A 20,619-nucleotide genomic window follows, 5' to 3' on the forward strand; every position below is an offset into this window, starting at 1 on the left:
GGATTGCCAAAATATTGTTCTCAAGGACTGTCCCGCAAAAGACATTGCTACAAACCCTTCCCTGTTAGAGAAAACTCCGCAACAGGAGTACAAGCTAAAACTCCGGTCTAGTAAAATAAGTCAGTCAGTTTGATTGTCTAAGTCCTCCCCTAGGTGAAACGGTTAGACTGTTTCTGACATGTATAAAATAGACCCCCATAGTGAGAGAGTTAGTCAAAACTCAATTCGATGTATCGTTTTTCTATGTTTCATATTATTTCTCAGCATTATGATTTCCTGCACCAGTTATGCATTTTTCTTGTATTTCCCAGTTCTTCATGTAAATAAGTCTGCTAATGCTACAGTAGAACACATGTTTAGTGATCTGCCTCCTCATGAACTCTCTTACCGCCTCGCTATGCGAAATAACTCATTCATCCGCATGTTACATTACTCACATCAGACCAGCAATGCCACTAATTGTTGGGTGTGTGGTCGACTCCCCCCTTTCCAGACACCGAAGGGAGTTCTGCCACTTTTTCCTTATCCATTCTCACATAATGGTTCGTGTGGAGCATGGTCCACGTTAACGTCATCCTCAACAGATATGTCTTTTCTTAACAGTACATGTTTTCCAGACAAGCAAGGTCTTCCCCAAAGAACAGGGTTAGATCTAGAAAATGAAGTGTATAATTTAGGTAATTATTCTTCGAATTTCATGGTCTTGAATGTTCAGTCTGATACTACTCCAGACTTACCTGCTATTTCAGTACTACCAGTCAAAGGCGAATTATGTGTCCGAAATTATGGTTCTGTACATGTAGGACATAGTGATTGTACTACTATTGTCAAGTATAGTGACAGTGGGAAATCTATCTTCAAAGCTTCACGTCATTCTTTTTTTATTTGTGGTCAAACTGCATATGTTCGTCTGCCCCTCGATTGGGAGGGAACCTGTTACATTGCCTTCCTACTGCCACCAGTTTTCCTAGCCCCACCTGATTATCATAGAAATACACATCTAGTACACATTAGACATAGAAGGGAGTCCCCAATTGTCGATTATACTGAAACTGCTCTAGAACAGTATACAGATTTCAACAGAGGTTTCTTTTTCTTTATAGGACCTATCCAGAATAGTAAGCTAATCCGTAGGTTAACAAGAACCCTTGAAGCTGTAGTAAATGAGACTGCCTCTGCTCTAGGTAACTTAACCGAAGAGCAATCTGCTATGAGATTTGTCGTTTTACAGAATCGTCTCGTCCTTGACGTCATACTGGCCGATAGGGGCGGGGCCTGTAGAGTCATCGGATCTAGTTGCTGCATTTTCATTCCAAATAACGCGCCGTCTGTTTATTCAGCTATAACCAGACTCCATAAGATTGCCCATCTGATACACCAAGACCCAGGCACCTGGACATGGTCCGGTTGGTTCTGGAATATAATTTCCGCATGGGGATGGAAAATATTGTCCTTCCTAGGTATTGCAGTAGCGATCATATTCAGTTGCTGCCTCTGTATACAATGTGGCCCTGCGATTTGCGGCATTTGCGCTACCTCTTGTATTCCTAGTCCCAAGCCCCGTTCTAAATCCCGTTCCAGGATAATTCGAGACGAACAAATGATACTGTATGAAATGATAGATGGTATCATGAATATTGATGTTTCCTGATGGAAACGTAGTGACAAGGAGGGAATGTGGAAAAGTAAATTTTGCCATGTTCTGTGTCCCTACGTGTCATCCATCATATGTTATGTGTGCATGATTAAATATGCATATGCATTCCCTATGTTCGATTAATGACGCAATTACAGTTGTATCCACCTCTAGTATGCCAGTTTCCAGTCCTCGTGAATACTACGAATATCAGGCCTATGTAAAGCTACGTTGCCACGTTTCTCAGTGTGCACGTTATTCCATTGTAAAGTCCCCGTTTCTAGGCCTCAAAAGGGCCTGGACACCAGATTCAGCTCCTGTCTCCTGCAGCCCCGCTGAGGAGCGATACAGCCCCCACCTGTATCCTCGACCCTTCACTTACTTCCTGCCTTGCAGTGCCCGGTCTAGCCTGGCTCTGCCTCTGAGTCTGCCAAAAGTATGTTATAGTTCCAGTTATCAGTTCAGTCCTCCTTCTCTGCATTCCTAAGCTACTGAACTGCATCAATAGTTTCCGTCATTGTCTAGCCTTCACGTCTCCACGTTAGAGAAATACTGCATTTAATGGTCATTTAATATTCTTCATCACGCACTACATGTAGAATAATGCATGGTCCAGTCTTAGAATCAAGTTAGCCTTTCCCCTCCTGACTTATAGTTTATATCAACATGTTCTCTAAACATCAGATACTAGATACTGCTTAGGTACATGTCGCCCTGACTCTCCAGACTTCAGTCTCTGCTCCTAGCACAGAGTTCATAGCCCCCAGCTTCTCCTAGTGATACGTCATTGCTAGTTTGCGCGCACCATCAGGTTAAAGGTCCCGGCTCCTCAGGTAGCCCCCTCCATGGTTTCCGCCCCATTCATGACATATTCTGTTACGTTTGCATCACATGTCTATGTATACGCCCTGTTACACCTCTTTTTCTCCCTTATCTTTCGCGACTGCTACGCGTCACGCCTATTGCTCCACCCACTGCTACGCCTACTGCAATGTAATGCTATGTGTTTGCGTTATGTATATATGCTCATGTATTGTTATTAAAAGTTATTCCCTTTTCCTTCCGCCGATCCTGATTCTGCCCCAGGCAAGCGCTTGCCATCCTATTCCTGTGCAGGTTGTCCTGTTCCTGTCCTTATGCTGTATTAAACCTGCATAACTCCTACTACCTCGAATCTTGACTCTTATTTTATTGAGCTATCTGTTATTCATTTACGTATTCAAAAATAGGGTATTATTTATTTATTTACCACAATACACTGCATAACGTTTGCTGGCTGTGTGCATTCCCCGTACGTTCAGTGTAAGCAGGGTGAAGTCTGTGTTAGGAATCCTCGTTGTCATGGGTGATATTGTGTATCGTCTCTGCTCCTCCCCATTCGCCCCATCATTTGTGTCATTCCAGCCAGTCTCCCCCCGAGGAGCATGGGAAAGTAGGATAACAAGGAAAACGGTGTAAAAAGGTCCGGGAAACAGTCCCAACTGATAGGGCCTATTGTACGAGACAATACGTCCAAACTATACATTTCAGTGTCTCTAGTTCGTTACAATGGGGGGTGCTAACGTTTCTTCACCAACGGTCGGTGTTGTTGCTGCCCATTTCAATCTGCAGAAGTGATTATGCTTGTCGTTGTGTCCTCTGCATTTTACTGTCCTATGGCATTGGAGAAGCTGTGCCGCCTCGAGGCGCTCTGCTCGGTTACCAATCGTCTAGTCCAAGTCCATCATATTAGAGTGTCCGCTGTTTGCGGAGTCACAAGAGGTGGTGTTAGGGAGCCCTCACGGGAGGTACGCGTCTCACTGAGTTCCTCCTCAGAGGAGAAGATGTGTGGACCTCTATCTTCTTCCGAGCCCTCGCTCGTGCGCCTGGCCTTCGCCGCAGCTTGTAGAGCTTTCCTGCGCTCCGCGATTATCTGTTCCAGACCAGGGGAGTTTCTGGTATTGGGAGCCGATGGCCGGTGGAGCTGTGTCAGAGCAACTCGTTTGGGTTGTCGTCTTCGCTCCCTACGGGATTGGTGGTTTTGGGTGTGTGGCTTGGTAGCTAGATCTCCTATATGTTGTTCTACCCATTCTCCCGCTTCCGTCGGGTCGGTGAAGAAGTGTGTGGCCTCTTTGTAGATGATCTTCAGGCATGCTGGAAACAGGAGCGCGTATTGGATGTTATGGTTGCAGAGGGTGCGTTTCACTGTTAGGAACGTGGCGCGTTCCCTTTGCACTGCTTGCGAGTAGTCCGGGAACAGCATCACCTGTTTGTCTTCCACCCTGAGCGTTTTTGCGTGCCTGGCCGCCCGCAGTATTGTGTCTCTATCCAGATAATGGAGTAATTTCAGGAGGAATGGTCGGGGCGGAGCTCCCGAGCGAGGTTTCCGAGCTGGGACCCTATGCGCTCTTTCGATGGAGAAGAAGGGCGACAGATCTTGCGCACGGGTAAATGACTTGATCCATGTCTCTATGTATTGTACAGGGTTCGTCCCTTCCACTCCCTCCGGCAGATTAAGGATACGTATATTGCTCAGTCTCGATCGACCTTCCAAGTCATCCGTCTTACGCTCTAGGTCTTGTACCTTGACCTGCAGTTCTTTGATAGCTTCCTGTTGCATTCGTGTTTGCGGTGTCAGCTCTTGCAGTGTCTGCTCTCCCTGTTTAACTCGATCCGCAAGCTTTCTATGATCGTCTCGGAGTAGGTTGATGTCCGTGGCGAGTTCCCCGAATTTACTCTCCATTGTCACACGGGAATGGTCAATTGCCGCCAGGACTCTATCTAGTTTGGCTGACATGGCATGCGACTGCACGGATTCTTCTCCTTGGGTCACGCCTGAGGGGGTCGGAGAGTGTGGTCTTCCAGTTTTCGGGACCGGGATCGCGGCGGTGGCTCGTAGTCTACCCATGGCTCGTGGGGGGGGGGTCGTTCTCGCCCGTCTGCTGCTTCGGTCTTCGCGGGGGGTCTCAAGTCCAAGGGTCTCACCTGCTCCCGTTACTGTAGGCACAGTCTACTCGCAGCAGCTTTTGTTCCGATCCCTCGCTGCGAACCACCCTGGGCCTCTCAGCAGATACCTGTGGTCAATTGGAGTATGCCGTGTTGTTGGATTTGGTGGGTGCATGTAAGGGGGTGCCGATGAGAATCACGGCGTATGGTGTCGCCGATATCCTGGTACCTGCCCGCTGAGAAATGCTCCGTGTGAGGCCGCCTTCGGGAGGATGTTCGCGTGTGTTCTGTGGACTTCGCGAGGGGTCTCTGGTCTCAGGGTCCCCCCTGCTCCCGCTATCACATGCACAGTCCAGTTTTCTCTCTACAGCCACTGTTCAGGTCTCCTGCTGCGGAGTACCCTGGGTCCCTTAGTAGCTCCTTATGGGCACGGGAATATACTGCGCTGTTGGAGCTGCTGAGCGGCGGTAAGGGGGGAGAACCTCAGCATTTGGTTATCCGAAATCCTGGCGCCTGCACGCCGAGAAATGCACCTCACGAGCCCGTCCCCAGGATGGTGTCCGGGAATGCTACACTCGTCGGCGGGAGGGGGCCTCCCGTGGCTTTCCTTGCCCGTCACTGTAGGTTGTTCAAGTGTCCCTCCTCCCCAATCAGTCACTGGATGGAGGAGTGGAGGCCGTCACACCGCAACTTCTCTCTCTCTCTCTCCCTCTGCCCGGCGAGCTGTTGTTTAAGCCGTACTCCCGGGGCACATCTCGTAGCTGGCAGCCGGCGGTCGCGCTCCCTCATTCATTCCACAGATCTTACCAACCAACGGGCGCCGCCATGTCGAGGGTGCTGCCACAGCGGGAGGCGGGCTCCGATCCTCGTTCCCGTCGTCAGGCGATCACAGCTGCAAACAACACTCCGGGCACTGCGATTTCCCCCCCGCAGCGTTTATTCACAGGCCGGGGCACTGGACGCGACTGGGGCTACCGTCCAACTCCGAGTCCGCTGGGTGCCACCATCTTGGGCAGTTGATCTCAGGTAGGGGGGGGGTCCTTGCCGTCTATGCGTCTCCCCCCTCTCGTAATGGTCCCGACGTGGCACCGGTAGTTCTGTTGGGCCTCAAGGGTGTCGCCGCTGTGGGAGCCGGATTGCTCAGAGGGTCAGCGAGTCATCGTAGCCGTAGCAGGTAACGGCCTTGGACGTCGCCATTTTGTGTGTGATGACGGGCCCAGCGGCGTCAGTGCTTAGATAAGCTCGGCTCCAGGTTCCGTTAGGCGCTAGTAGGCATTTTCAGCTGGCATGATTCCATTTGCAGAGGAACCACGGTCTGCAAGCATGAGTACAGCATCATTAGCTGGGCAGCGGAACGGAGCACTAAGAAGGTGCGTCCACCATCTTGGCTGGCTTGGCCACGCCCCCCCAAAATAATCCTGTGTTAACGTGGAATTCACAACACGGCGGTACCATGCGATAGTCCGATGAAATCGTGGCCAATGTCCGCGATACAACCACTGCAACAGAGATAAAAACACAAACCCCAATGCGTAAAAAGACTCGATGTGCCCAAACGCGATAAGAAAACAGTGACAACCAGCGAGAGGCCAGCAATACCCACACGTAATGCGGGAAAAAGCACAAGAACAGTATACGGAAAATGCAACTAAAAAACGACATCAACTGCCGAGTATCATGGATGCACCCTGACCAACTGCAGAGGACAACATGAACCCCACAATCCACACGGAGGAACACCCAGGAATACAGGGCCCGTGGAAGGCCAATGAGAAAGGCCAGGAAAACCCGATTATCGCCACGGATGAGCCAGAACACCACCACCAACTGTACGTCACCCCCAACGTGTCATTGGCAACATAGAGAAAAATATGATACACCACCTCAGACCATGTGAATGCCGTCGCATGGCAGAGGAGGACAATGGAAGAGCACAAGGGGCCCTGGACGGATTTGAATGGCAAAACCAAGCGTCATTTGTTCTTCGGGAGTGGCTGTGTGCGGGGCTCCGTTGCTTACTGCAGGTAGTCACCCAGCTTTACACCTGCAGGAGGCAGGGGTTAAATACCTACTGCTACCTACTGCTGCTTCGGCTTATCGCGTGGTTTTGACTCGCATCGCGGGTCTGGCAGTTTGTTGTGAATGTGGTGTTGTGGTTTTTTTGTGTGTTTTTGCACGGGAATGGCTACTCTGCATCTCATTAGGGTTAGTTGGTGGTGTCCACCTTGAAGATAGATTTTGGGGCAGGTATCGCAGGAATACTGGCGATGTCTGCAGTTTGCACCAGCTTGTGAATGGGGTGTTAAATCTATTTCCACTTTTGATGCGTTAAGGTGGTGATAAATCGGAGATAAGTCCTTGTAAATATCCCCCTAAGAGTGAGTCGAATATCCTAAATGCCTGCATCATTTTGGGCAAAGTTTAGTTAAAATTATAAGCAGATCAATAAACACACATATACATATTAACTGAAAAACAAAGGTTAAAGTAAAGTTATGGTTAGCTTTGCTTAAAATACCTTAATTCTGAGGAGGATTAGCCAGATGAGCCTCAACATTAACAACAGGACAATGCAGGAGAGTAAAAGGGTAGGACTGAGAGAGAAGAAAGTTGCGACATAAGTAATATCAAACTATGTATCAATGTGCCATGTGTACATGCATTTTGAAGCTAATGTAACGGTGTTTTTGTATCAGGTGTTTGGAAATGCATGCTATACGTGTATTGACTGAAAACTATATATATTTCTTTTTTTTTAAATACCCTAATTCAGATTTTAAAAACCTTTGAAATTCGCTAAAATAAAAAATACACTTAAAGTGGTGTTATAGCTACAGAAAAAAATATAAATAGCACTGAAATTCTGCAGTTATGATTAGGTAAACTAACACTAACTTGCAACCCCATCATGCACTGCTTATGATCTCACATATAACATCACTTATGACCTGTTAAAAGACATCACTAATAACATCTCAGATTACATCACTGATGAAAACATTTATTGGAACCAATACTTTGCTCGTTTCTCTTTAGGAATTTTATTTTAACTTAAGGAGATTAACATTCACTCAGCTGCTCCCGCAAAAAAACTGTGTTATAACTAATGGTGCAATCATTGCATTACTGTTAATCCACGTATTTTGCCTATGAATGCAGGATGTATTCATATTGTAACCACTACTACATAAGCATAACTCTTTTAAACATTGACCCACTATAATCATACCGAGAACATGCCTTAGAAAGTCACTTGGTCTCGCCTATGCAAGAGCTATTGGCTTTGCCAGCAATGATTTAGCAATTTTGTACACAAGAGTGGCTGCTGTTCAGCATGGCTAAAAGTTGGTAGGGAAAAGGAGAGTGGCGTGGAGTGGAATGTCGTAAAGTCTAGTAGAGTGGAGAGTTATGGAGTGGTGTAGAATGGCATGGAAGTAGCATAAAGTGTTGTGGAGTGTCGTGGAGGGAGTAGACTGTCGTAGATTGGAAGGGCGTGGAGTTGAGTGGCACAGAGTGGAGCTCAGTGTCAGAGTTGAATAAAGTGTCAGAGTGCAGTGGCATAGAGCGTTGTGGAGTGACATAGAGCAGAGTGGAGTGGTGTAGACGGTGTTGCATAAAGTGGAGTAGAATGCTGCAGAGTAGTGTGGCGTACAGCGGAGTAAACTGTCAGTTTCAAGTAGCATAGAGTAGAGTGGTGTAGTGTGTCATAGACTACAGTGGAATAAAGTGGCACAGAAGGAGTTGCGTAGAGTGGAGTAGTGTCACAGAATGACAGAGTGGAGCAGAGTGCTGTGGAGTAAAGTGTTGTAGAGTGGAGTAGCATAGAATGTCAGTGGAGCAGAGTTTAATGGATGAGAATATCATAGAGTGGAGAATTGTGGAGTGGAGCGGATTAGATTGGGGTAGAGTGCAGCATTGGTTGTGAGTATAGTGGTGTAGAGTGCATTGGCGTAGAGTAGCATAGAGTGCAGTGGCATAGACTAGAGCAGTGCAGAGTAGATTGTAGTGGTGTACAGTTCAATGGCGTAGAGTGGAGTAGTGCAGAGTTGAGTGGAGCTGAGTGGCGTAGAGTGGAGTGAGGCAGGATACGGTGCGGAGGTGTAGAGTGCAGTGACGTACAGTGCAGTGGTGTAGAGTCCAGTAGAGTGGCACAGAGTTGAGTGGTGCAGAGTAGAGTGGCATAGAGTACAGTGGTGCAGAGTAGAATAGAGTGGCGTAGAGTGCAGTGGTGTAGAGCAACAGAGTGCATCGGCATAGAGTGCAGTGGCATAGAGTAGAATGTTGTAGAGTGTAGTGGCATCAAGTGCGGTGGTGCAAAGTAGTTGGCATAGGTGCAGTGGCGTAGCATGCAATGGTTTTGAGTAACGTGGTATGGAGTGTATTGCTGTAGAGTTCTTTTTGTTTAGAGTACAGTGGCATTGAGTGGACTGCAGTGGCGTAGAATGGAGTAGAGTGGCTTAGAGTGCAGTGACAGAGTGCAGTGGCATAGAGTAGATTGTTTCAGAGTAGAGTGGAGTGGTGCAGGGTAGAGTATAGTGGTGCAGTGGCATAGGGTGTATTTGCATTGAGTAATGTGGTGTAGAGAGCATTCAATCACTCAATCAATCAATCATTTGTAAAGCGCACTACATACCCGCGAGGGTCTCAAAGCGCTGGGGGGAGGGAGTGGGGGTGCTACTGATCGAACAGCCAGGTCTTGAGTATCCTCCTGAAGGTCAGCTGGTCTTGGGTCTGTCGTAGGCTCAGTGAGAGGGTGTTCCATGTCTTGGCGGCGAGGTGGGAGAAGGATCTCCCACCGGTGGTTGTTCAGATGCACGGGACGGTGGCGAGTGAGAGGTCGGCGGAGCGTAGCTGGAGGTTGGGGATGTAGAAGGAGAGCCGTCTGTTGAGGTAGGCTGGGCCGGTCTTGTGGAGTGCCTTGTGTGCTTGGGTGAGGAGCTTGAAGGATATCCTCTTGTTGGCGGGGAGCCAGTGCAGGTTTCTCAGGTGGGGGGTGATGTGGCCGCGGCGTGGTACGTTGAGGATCAGTCGTACCGAGGAGTTTTGGATGCGTTGTAGTAGTTTGATGAGCTTGGTCGAGGCTCCCACGTAGAGGGCGTTTCCGTAGTCGAGTCTGCTGCTGACGAGGGCCTGGGTGACTGTCCTTCTTGTATCTGTCGGGATCCATCTGTAGATCCTGTGGAGTATGCGGAGGGTGTTGAAGCAGGAGGAGGAGACGGCGTTGACTAGCTTGGTAATTGAGAGCGTTGAGTCGAGGATGATTCCCAGGTTGCGTACGTGGTCGGTGGGTCTCGGGGCTGCCCCCAGTGCCGTCGGCCACCAGGAGTCGTCCCAGGCTGAAGGGTTGGAGCCGAGGATGAGGACCTCCGTCTTGTCCGAGTTCAGCTTCCGACCGCTGGTCTTCATCCAGTCGGCGACGGCCTTCATTCCTTTGTGGAGGTTGGCTTTGGCGGTGATTGGGTCCTTGATAAGGGAGAGGATCAGCTGAGTGTCGTCGGCATAGGAGATTATTTTGAGGTCGTCCTGTCGGGCTACGTGTGCGAGTGGGGCCATGTAAATGTTGAACAGGGTCGGGCTGAGGGAGTATCCCTGGGGTATGCCGCAGATGATCTCGGAGGCTTTGGAACGGAATGGGGGAGGTGGACGCTCTGGGATCTGCCGGAGAGGAAGGAGGTGGTCCAATCCAGAGCCTTGTCTCGGATCCCTGCGGCGTGTAGGCGTGCGCGTAGTGTGCGGTGGCGGACGGTGTCAAAGGCGGCAGAGAGGTCTAGGAGGATGAGTGCTGCGGTCTCGCCGTTGTCCAGCAGGGTCCTGATGTCATCGGTGGCGGCGATAAGGGCAGTCTCGGTGCTGTGGTTGCTGCGGAACCCTGACTGGGAAGGGGCCAGGATTCTGGTTTTTTTGAGGTATCGGGTTAGCTGTCTGTTGACGGTTTTCTCGATGACCTTGGCCGGGAAGGGGAGCAGAGAGATGGGCCGGAAGTTCCTCTTGGGTCTGTCTTAGGTTTTTTGAGTAGGACGTTGATCTCGGCGTGTTTCCAGATCTCTGGGAAGGTCGCTGTCTCAAGGGAGAGATTGATGACGTTGCACAGGTGGGGTGCGATGGAGCTGCTTGCTCTGTTGAAGACGTGGTGCGTGAATGGGTCTGACGGAGAGCCGGAGTGGATTGTGCACATGATCTTGATGGTGTCATCGATGCTCACGCTGGCCCAGGCTAGCAGGGGGTCGTGGTCGATGGTGTGTGGAGGGTCTGTTGTGTTGCTGTCTGTTGGGGCTGTCTGGGTGTTGAAGCTGTTGTGGATGTCTGCTATCTTGCGGTGGAAGAAGGTGGCGAGGGAGTCGCACAGGGCTTGCAACGGGGGGATGTCGTTGGTGCTGGAGCTGGGGTTGGGGAGTTCCTTTACAATGTTGAAGAGCTCCTTGCTATTGTGTGCATTGTTGTTGAGGCGGACTTTGAAGGAGGTCCTCTTGGCCCCCCTGATGAGGTGGTGGTGGTTGGGGATGGCGTCCTTGTGTGCTGCATGGCTGTACGGCGTTTGTTCACTGTGCCATTTCTTCTCTAGTCTACGGCAGGCTTGCTTGGAGGCTAGGAGTTCTGGGGTGAACCAGCAGGCCCTCTTGCTGGTGTCTCTGTGGAAGGGGGGTTTCTTCAGCGGGAAGAGGGTGTTGGTGCAGTCCTTGATCCAGCGTCTGAGACTGTGGGCAGCGTCATCGGTGTTTGAGGGTTCGGTGGGTGGGCTGAGAGCGAGGTTTGCGTGTAGTTGGTCTTGATTTTGCTCCAGCTGCGGCGGGGGATCTGTTGGGTGCGGTGGTGTGTGGTGGGCTTCTGGAAGGCAAAGTGGATGCAGCGGTGGTCGCTCCAGAGGCGTTCGGTGGTGTGGCTGACGGAGACGTGCGGGCTTGAGGAGAAGACGGGGTCAAGTGGGTGGCCGGCAGAGTGGGTGGGCGTTGTGACGAGTTGCTTCAGGCCGAGGTTGGCGAGGTTATCGATCAGGGTTGTGGAGTTGTTGTCGTTGTTGTTCTCAAGGTGAAAGTTCAGGTCTCCGAGGAGGATGTAGTCGGTGGAGTACAGGGTGTGCATGCTGATCAAGTCGGCGATGGAGTCGCTGAACTGGGGGCGGTGTCCGGGGGGTTGGTAGATGAGGGTGCCTCTGAGGGTGGAGTTAGGGTCTGTGTGGATCTGGAAATGCATGTGTTCGGCGGTGCTAAGCCTCGTCGGCGGTGCTAGTCGAGACCCTAATGCTGTTCTTGTGGTCGATGGCGATTCCTCCTCCGACTCCGTTGGTGCGCTCTCTGCGAGTGATCTTGTAGCCGTCTGGTATGGCTATGGCGATGTCGGGTGCGGAGGAGTCGTTAAACCAGGTCTCTGTCAGGAAGGCGACATCCGGGGATGGTGTGTCGAGCAGGTCCCAGAGCTCGACGGCATGCTTGCGTGCTGTGCGGATGTTCAGTAGTATGCATCGGAGGTGGTTGGGGTCTTTCTTGGCGGGTGGTTCGTCTGCTCTGAGGCCGGTGTAGCTGCAGTTCTGGCAGATGAAGGGGCTGTGTGTGTCTTTTCAGGCGGCCTTGAAGCAGGTGTGGCTCCGTCCGGAGTTGAGAGCATGCAGAGTGCTGGTGTCGTAGTGACGGCGGTCGTCGTGGCGGGTGCGGGGGCCAGGGATTCAGAAGGAAAAATCGAGAGAAAAACAAGTGGCACAGAAGGCAAAAATGCACAAAAAACGAGTGGAACAGAAGGCAAAAGGGGCACAAAAACGAGGGAAAAACGAGTGGCACAGAGGGCAGAGGGCACAAAAAAACTAGTGGAACAGAGGGCAGAAGGGCACAAAAAAACGAATGGAACAGAGGGCAGAAGGGCACAAAAAACTAGTGGAACAGAAGGGGAAAGGGGCACAAAAACAAGGGAAAAACGAGTGGCACAGAAGGCAGAAGGGCACAAAAAACGAGTGGAACAGAAGACAAAACGGGCCTATTCCCGGAAACCTGGGCACCTGAGCCAACTTTTAGGCTGGGATATGTTAACTTCTTTAAACCTGCGATCAGAGGTGGTAAAGGGCGTGCTTCAGGGGGTCTATTGATCTGGGTGAAGCAGTCTTTGGAATATCACCCTACTGAGCTAATGGTACAGAACCCGGACCTTCTAATAATCAAGCTGAGTAAGACTGGTTATCGGGATCTGATCATGTTTAATATATATGCTCGAGGTTTGTCTGGTGGTCGCTCTCCTGCCTTGTTGGATGTATTGGATTACAGCCTTGCTGGACTGGGTAGTGAAAATGTTATCCTCCTTGCAGGTGACTTAAACTGTACCTTTGAGCCGCTCTACGACTCAGGGGACAGCTGGGGTTCAGCAGAGGACGCTGTTTGGGATATTCCTGTCCTGATGCCTGTTAAAACTGCTATCGCGACTGAGGCAGCATTGAACTGGATGGCTCTTTGTCTAACCCGGGGATTTCGGGCCTGTAACGGCCGCACAAGATCAGACTTAGGAGCCAATTACACTTTCGACAATGGCCTAAGGAGAAGCTGTATTGACTATATTTTGTTAAAGTTGGAAGATTGGCCCCTGTTGGTGGACATGGAAGTAGTATCCCGCCCAGAAAGCGACCACAATCCCTTGTCACTCCAATTAAGGTTACCAGGAATAAAGAGACTGGAGGAGCCCAGTACCTCACGGACAGGGGACGTCCTCCTAACTAACGACAGGAAGAGGTTAAAATGGTCTAGGATCGTGGAGGACGAAATGCTAATGGACAATGTTAATACTGTGGTTACAAATATGCATAATGAAATGCATAATGCATAATGAAATGTTGTCACATGACCTGTTGGGGGGTAGTCTTGAAAAGGCAGATAATATCATTAACCTCCATGATCGTTGTTTTGACGAGTTAAAGTCTTTACTTTCTCTTCCGTGTCGGAAGGGAGCCAGCAAAGTAAATATCCCTCACCAGAAATGGTATAACAAAAAATGTAGAAATGCCCATACCTGTCTTATTAAAGCAGTCAAATCCCGGAATATGGGTGCAGTTAAAGTAGCTAGGCTGCAATATAGGAAAACACAGTGGGAAGCCAAACGGGAGTGGGAGGACAAGCATTGGTCGGACCTTCTGGATGCCTCCATCTCGAATAATCCGACCAAATTTTGGGATTTAGTTAAGTGGGGGAAGGATCCTGATTCACGCACCCCCACAAACCATGTGCCTCCCGAAGAGTGGGTGATCTTCTACTCGACCCAATTCTGTGATGAGAACCCTAATCCCCCATGTACTTTGGGTGTGGCACTTTTGCCACCCATCCACAGGGAGAAACTCATCTTCTCAGAAACAGAGGTTGAGTTAGCACTAAGCCTGACCCTGCGAGGGAAAGCGCCGGGGATGGATCTCATTCCCGCCGATCTGTTTAAAGCTAATCCCGCTTTGTGGACGCCTTATATAACTAATGTTGCCAACTCAATAGCTAATGGAGCGAGAATCCCCAAGTCCTGGAAGGGGGCGGAGATACTACCAATATATAAAAAAGGTGATAGGTCTAATCCAGGTAACTACCGCCCGATTAGTCTCATTGACTCCATACAAAAAATCATTGCGCGTATGGTCCTGGGTAGGGTCCAAGGCTGGATCGAATCAGAGGACATACTATCTCCTATGCAGGCGGGCTTCAGATCGGGAACGAGCACCATCGACCAGGTGTTCAGATTTTGTCTGATCTACTGGAAAGTGGTCCAGCTTGGTGGCGGTACCATCTTCGCAGCGTTCATCGATCTGAAGTCCGCCTTGGATCTTGTGCCGAGGGACAAACTGTGGGGAGTCCTGAGGAAATTAGGAATACCCAAGGAGCTACTTGACATAATAATTAAACTGCATGAGGACAACTTTGCGAGGGTGAGGTGGGGAGGCCAGGGACAAGTGACGGAATCCTTTTCCGTAACCCGAGGTGTCCGTCAGGGGTGCGTCCTGGCGCCAACACTTTTCCTTCTGTTTATTGATCAAGTGGTTAAATTCTTCGCAGATACTCCCACGGACGCCCCAATGTTGGCCGGGAAACGGTTCCCAATGCTCATCTTTGCCGATGACACCCTACTCCTCTCTCGAACACGCTGCGGATTACAGCGGGCGTTGGACCGCTTTGAGGAGTTCTGTGCCATCAATAATCTCAAGGTAAACGTGGGCAAAACGAAGTTTATGGTTCTTACGAGGAACCACCCTGTCCGGAGCTCAGTAAGCATGGGTGGAGTCAACTTGGAACAAGTGGAGACCATGACATACTTGGGGGTCACCCTAGATAGCCGTTTGAGATGGAAAGCTCAAGTCGGTGCACAACACCTTAAGCTTGCCCGACTTACAGGCTGCCTAATAAGTGAGCAAAAGAGATCTATCACTAAGCGGGTTACCCCAGTTCTCAAGATCTATGACGCCAAGATCAACCCAGCAATCCTATATGGTGCAGATCTCTGGGGTTATATGGACCTTTCAAGTCTGTTTAAAATCCAGTGTAAATTTCTGCGGAATTTAGTAGGACTGCCACAGTCGTCCCCTTCCATTCCCCTCTGTTTAGATCTGGGATGCCCTCCGATTAACGAGATGGCCAGATTTAGACTGGTGGCCTTTTGGAGGCGTTTATGGACCTCTCCCGACCTCACCCTATTTGCAAAAGAGGTAGCAGAAGTCAGGTTAATTAGGGGCTCTGGGAAAATCCCCTGGCTCCAAATGGTAAAAACCATTTTGGGAGACATGGGGTTAGAACAGTTATGGACATCTCCCTCAACTAGCACCTTTCCCTCCAAACAAGAATTTAAAGAACTATATTGGGCCACGCTCCGCCAAATTCGAGTTACTGCCTCCAGCTCTACCAGCCTCACGGGTAGGTTCCTGACTTTTAAGTTGGATCCATCCCGCGAATATTATTGGGATATCATCACCAAACCGCTAGACAAGAAACTCTATCATCAGTTCCGGGTAGGAGCCTTGCCGCTGAACACCTTTACAAAAAACTGGTCTATTGGTGCTACGGATCTCTGTAGATGGTGCTCAAGTCAGAAGGAAACAGTAGGCCACTTTTTGTTTGCCTGCCCTAGCTATTCAGCGCCGCGAATCAAATGGCTAAAACCGGTGTTCCAGCGCCTACTTTTTAGAAAATCCGCAGAAGCCATTTGGGCGCTAAAAACTAACACCTCTGAGGTATTTGTAGTGAGCCTAGCCAAATACCTAGGGTGGGCTTGGATAATCAGGTCAAAATATCAGATTAATCCTTGATAGTGTCCTTTGATGTCCCATTAAAAGGCCGTATGCTTTTTGCTCCTATAAAACATATGATGGCATCTTATGTATTTTACAATTGGAATGGTTCTTTTTCTTATTAAATGTTGATGTTTGGTATCTAACTGCTAATTTTTAGCATGTTTGGATCAGGTCTGTCTTTCAAGCTGTTTAATACCATTTTAAATTATTTTTAAAAAAAACTGGTTTAGTTTAGCATTGTATAGTTTATTTCAGTTTAGATTATTTTTATTGTCAGTTTTATTTTCAGTTTTATTTTCAGTTTGCCTTGCTTTGGTTTGTTTACATAAATGAATCTACCCGTTGCCGAAGCGGTATCTTAAACAATAACATCCATAATTGCATATGGATAAGACCAGCTAAAACCATGAAACTTATTTATTAATGTGTGTTACTATGTGTCTTTTATGATTTTTTAAATCGAAATAAAGACTTTAAAACCTGAAACCTGACAAAAGGGGCACAAAACGAGGGAAAAACGAGTGGCACAGATGGCAGAAGGGCACAAAAAATGAGTGGAACAGAAAGCAAAAGGGGCACAAAAACGAGGGGAAAAAGCGAGTGGCACAGAATGCAGACGGGCACAAAAAACAAGTGGAACAGAAGGAAAACGGGGCACAAAAATGAGGGAAAAATTAGTGGTACAGAAGGCAAAAGGGCACAGAAATACCGGAAAAACGAGTGGCACAGAGGCAAAATACAGAACACAGAAATACAGGGGCAGCTAAGAACAGAAAGCAGAACGGGCAGAGAGGCACCGGGGCAGCGAGGGGAACAGAAGGGAAAACAGGGCAGAGACATGGGGGCAGCGAGGGGTACAGAAGGAAAGACCGGGCAGAGAGAGCACGGGGGCAGCGAGGGGAACAGAGGGGGAAACAGAGGGAAGAAAAAGGGGCAGGGACCACGTACAGGCAGCGGGGGAAGACAGACAACAGCAGTCACAGACACAACAATGAAAATACAGGCAATATAATAAAAGCAATAAAGTGGAGGATGAACAAACCTACCTACGGCCTACCACTGGCCACCAGGGATGAGGCGCAGGTGGTAGCCTGCGGGTGGTGGAGGGCCTCGAACTTCTTCAGCAGCGGCAGCTGGGGCAGAGAGACACAGGTGGTGCTGTACGGAGGGGGGAGCGACCTACCTGGTGGGTAAAGCATTAGTGCAGTGGCATATAGTGCGAACAAAACTGGTTGCCAGTACTGTGCAACAAATTGAACTATCTCACATAAATGGGCTAGCAATCGCTCATCTAGACAGACCACTCTTTCAGTCAATTGTCTTGTGAAAATATATAAATGTATTAAATTTTTTATTTTTTATTTCAAAATTCATGACTTATTTTGCATTTTTGTATTTTAATTCTGTTTTCGATCTACATTGGGCTCAGTAAACATTCAAGGGATATGATACAGTGGAGGAGGGAAATTTAAATGCTTATCTCTAGGGAAAAAAATATCACAAAGACATAACACATTGTGATAGACAACATAAATTGACATGGAACGTTAGACACACATGAGTAACAGGTATGGGGGAGGGATTGGGAATGGGATTGGTTGGGAAAGTCAGGGATGTAATGTGTTGTTTTGTGGGTTTTTAATTGAGCAAGAGAACTTGTTACTCAGTTCTTCGGAGAAAGGCTATTAGCTAGTCTTAATTCTGATTCCAGTTGAAACCAAATACATTCAATGAAGGTTCAACATTTCCGTAACCTTGTCATAATCTAGACCATCAATATTTTATAAATTTGCAGTCAAATTTTAAATTGGAAAAACGACGATCGGTCTAGGTACTCAAAAAATACAATAATTTAACACCACAAATAACAAAAATCGGTCGACGCGTTTCAAATCCTTTTAGGATCGAAGGATTCTCATCAGAACCACGCACAATGAATCTGTGTCACTTGAAAAGATTGGGGCTTGGTTTAATTATGATGTTTGGAGCTGGACCCGTATATGATACTAGGTCTCCGTAGTCGCGATGTCCACCACTGGTCAATTCGTGAATTAATTCTTTCACAAGTTTGCTCGTCTCCTCCGGTCTGCGTCGTCTCCGATTATGAGAACGCTATTCTTGGCGCAGCCTTACTGTGCTTAAAGCCAAAACCCTCGTTGTTATCTTGTGGCATATAGTGCAGCAGTATAAAATTGAGTGACATAGTGTGGAGTGGCCAGGGTTATAGCTACGGGGGGCATTCGAGGGCCGGGCCAGCCCAGAATAATCTTTGGCCAAACCAAACGAGCAAGGCAGCTGGCACACTTTTGAGGTGCAGGAGTTCAGAAGGTGAATGAGCAATAAAAAATCCCTTTAAGTGGTATTTTTATCTTGTTAAATTTGCTGCCTGTTCCAAGACAATTTAAATGTCAGTCTGTCTTCTGACAAATGGCTTTTAACATGAAAATGTTTATTTTTATTCCTTTGAAAAGTAAGAGGATTGTATAAAGTGAACTCTGTGACAATCTGTCTGTGGTTTATACATGGCCACTGGAATTAGGCTGCAGCTAGATTTTGTTGCAGTGTTGACTAATTTATGTGGCAAGGAAATACAAATGTTGCACCTTAATGCTACACATTTTTAATAGTATCACATCATTACTATGTCATCGTTTACACTTTAACGCTGTCTGGGCAAAGGCTTCACTTCATTAGTACTGGTTCTAAACCCAAATTCAACTGTACGTAACTAAAAGGCGTCCATTCAATCTTTGTGAAGAGCCTTCCATTGCACTGCAGCACATGTTGCAAAATTTCACAATAAATATGCATCTGTTTCAGCTGGAAAGAAAATTCTTTTTTTGTTAAAATTTGCAGAATATGCAGCAGATAATGGAATATTTGGCAAATGCAATACATTCATAATTATGCTGAAAACCCAGCAGCCACAGAATCTCATTATTCCAGTGGCATTATGTACAGGGAGTGCAAAAAGTAATACTGTAGTATGCAGGTGCGGCTGGCACAGGTAAGAGTGGAGGGGCTGGGGGTTGAGGCGACAGACGACGGGATAGGTCAAATAAAAATGTTAAAAAAGTGAAACCACTCACCTTGCACTCGCCATCTCGGCGATGCGTCGAGCGCACGGTAAGTGGTTTAATTAATTTTTTTCAATACATTTTTGTCTATCCTGGCATCGGTCGCCTTGCCCCCCAACCAGCCCCCACCATACCACCACTCTTACCTGTGCTGGCCACACCTGGTAGTATGTCACTTTGGGCCAGATGTAGGTGGCTAAATACCGGTCGGTAACGCCGAAATTCATTACATTTCAGCGTTATCGACCGGTATTTACCCATGTGTGATGTAGGTATTACCGAACGCCATCACTAATAAGGAATCAGTAAAAATAAGGGAAACCAGTTACCGATTCCTCATTTAGCGATTGGCAGACACCAAAACACTAAAATACCGAATCAGTAAATAAAAAATCGGTAAATAATCGCAAATGCAATGTACCGAAAATCGGTAATACCGAATTTGCCAAAAATCGGTATTTAAGAATCGGTAATTACCACGGACTCCAAGCAGGTGTTAATCAGGTGCACTGCATATAAACAGCCCCAAAATGCAACAGTGTGAACACAATGGCAGCCCACTACGTTATAGCAAGGCAGCTACGTTTGCGAGCAGCAGGACTGAGGGTCTGGAGACGGGAGGAGCGTGTGTACAGACTGCGTGTCACACTGTTCCAAATGACTGAGGCAGAAATACATGAGTGGTACAGGCTACACCCACAAATCATCCTAGACCTGATATGGGACCTGCACCCATTCCTGGAGCATCAGATACCAAGGGCGCACGCCATACCAACACATGTGCAGGTGCTCCTTAGCCTGCACCTACTTGCATCAGGAAGTTACCAGGGTGCGATAGCTGTGGCAGGTGGTGTGTCACAGAGTTGCCTGTCCTGTTTCTTCAACTCCTTCTTGGATGCCATGTTGCAGAGAATGCATCACTACATACGCTTCCCCAGCACACAGGCGGAACTGCAGAAGACAAAAGTGGATTCCTACCAAAAGGCTCAGTTCCCACATTTAATAGGGTGCATTGATGGGACCCACATATCAATCTGCCCACCTGCTGCTACAGAATACATATACCGCAAGCGCAAATCCACGCATTCCATCGACGTGCAGGTGATATGTGATGCAGACAACATCATCACTGACATCGTGGCCAAATTTCCAGGGAGTACCCATGACTCCTACATATTCAGGAACAGTGGGATCTACACACGTCTGGCTGGTGGTGAATTTGGAGAAGGATACCTGCTAGGTAAATCAATGTGACACACCCTGATGTATACCTTGGATGAATGTATAGGTGACTCCAATTAATGGCACTTTCTTTCCCATTTAGGGGACAGCGCATATGCCGTGAAGTCATTTATCCTAACTCCATACCTCAACCCTTCCACCCCAAGAGAGAAGATATAATGTGGCACATAAAAGCACGTGAAACGTTGTGGAGCGCACCTTTGGACTACTTAAAAGCAGGTTCCGTTGCCTCCACAAAAGTGGAGGTGCACGTCAGTATCGCCCCATCATCTGCTGCAAAATAATAGCAACATGTGCAATGCTGCATAACCTTGCCACAAAGAAAGGAACAGGAGTGGAACTAACTGACTCTGAGGACGAGGGTGAGGACTGTCCACAGCCAGAGCACAGCGCAGCAGGTGTGGCAGCAGCACTGGATGGGAGACACAGACGGGCTGAGATGACACGCAACTATTGCTGAGTAAGTAAAGAGACATAGCCAGTTACTGTATGTGAGTGATGGT

General features: G+C 48.3%; 1 protein-coding gene across 2 annotated transcripts in view; it reads right to left on the reverse strand.

Moving 5' to 3' along the window:
* LOC144773268 (nucleoside hydrolase-like) overlaps window positions 1-20,619 on the reverse strand; it is a 267,653-nt gene that overhangs the window by 106,004 nt on the left and 141,030 nt on the right. The window contains exon 2 of one of the 2 annotated variants that reach the window (XM_078658180.1): window positions 16,844-16,980. The exons of the other annotated variant lie outside the window; for it this stretch is intronic. The gene's annotated coding sequence lies outside the window, so the exon portion shown is untranslated. The remainder of the gene's footprint in view (window positions 1-16,843; window positions 16,981-20,619) is intronic. 2 annotated transcript variants of the gene reach the window in all.

Source organism: Lissotriton helveticus, chromosome 8 (genome assembly GCF_964261635.1).
Source record: "Lissotriton helveticus chromosome 8, aLisHel1.1, whole genome shotgun sequence".
NCBI classification, from domain to species: domain Eukaryota; kingdom Metazoa; phylum Chordata; class Amphibia; order Caudata; family Salamandridae; genus Lissotriton; species Lissotriton helveticus.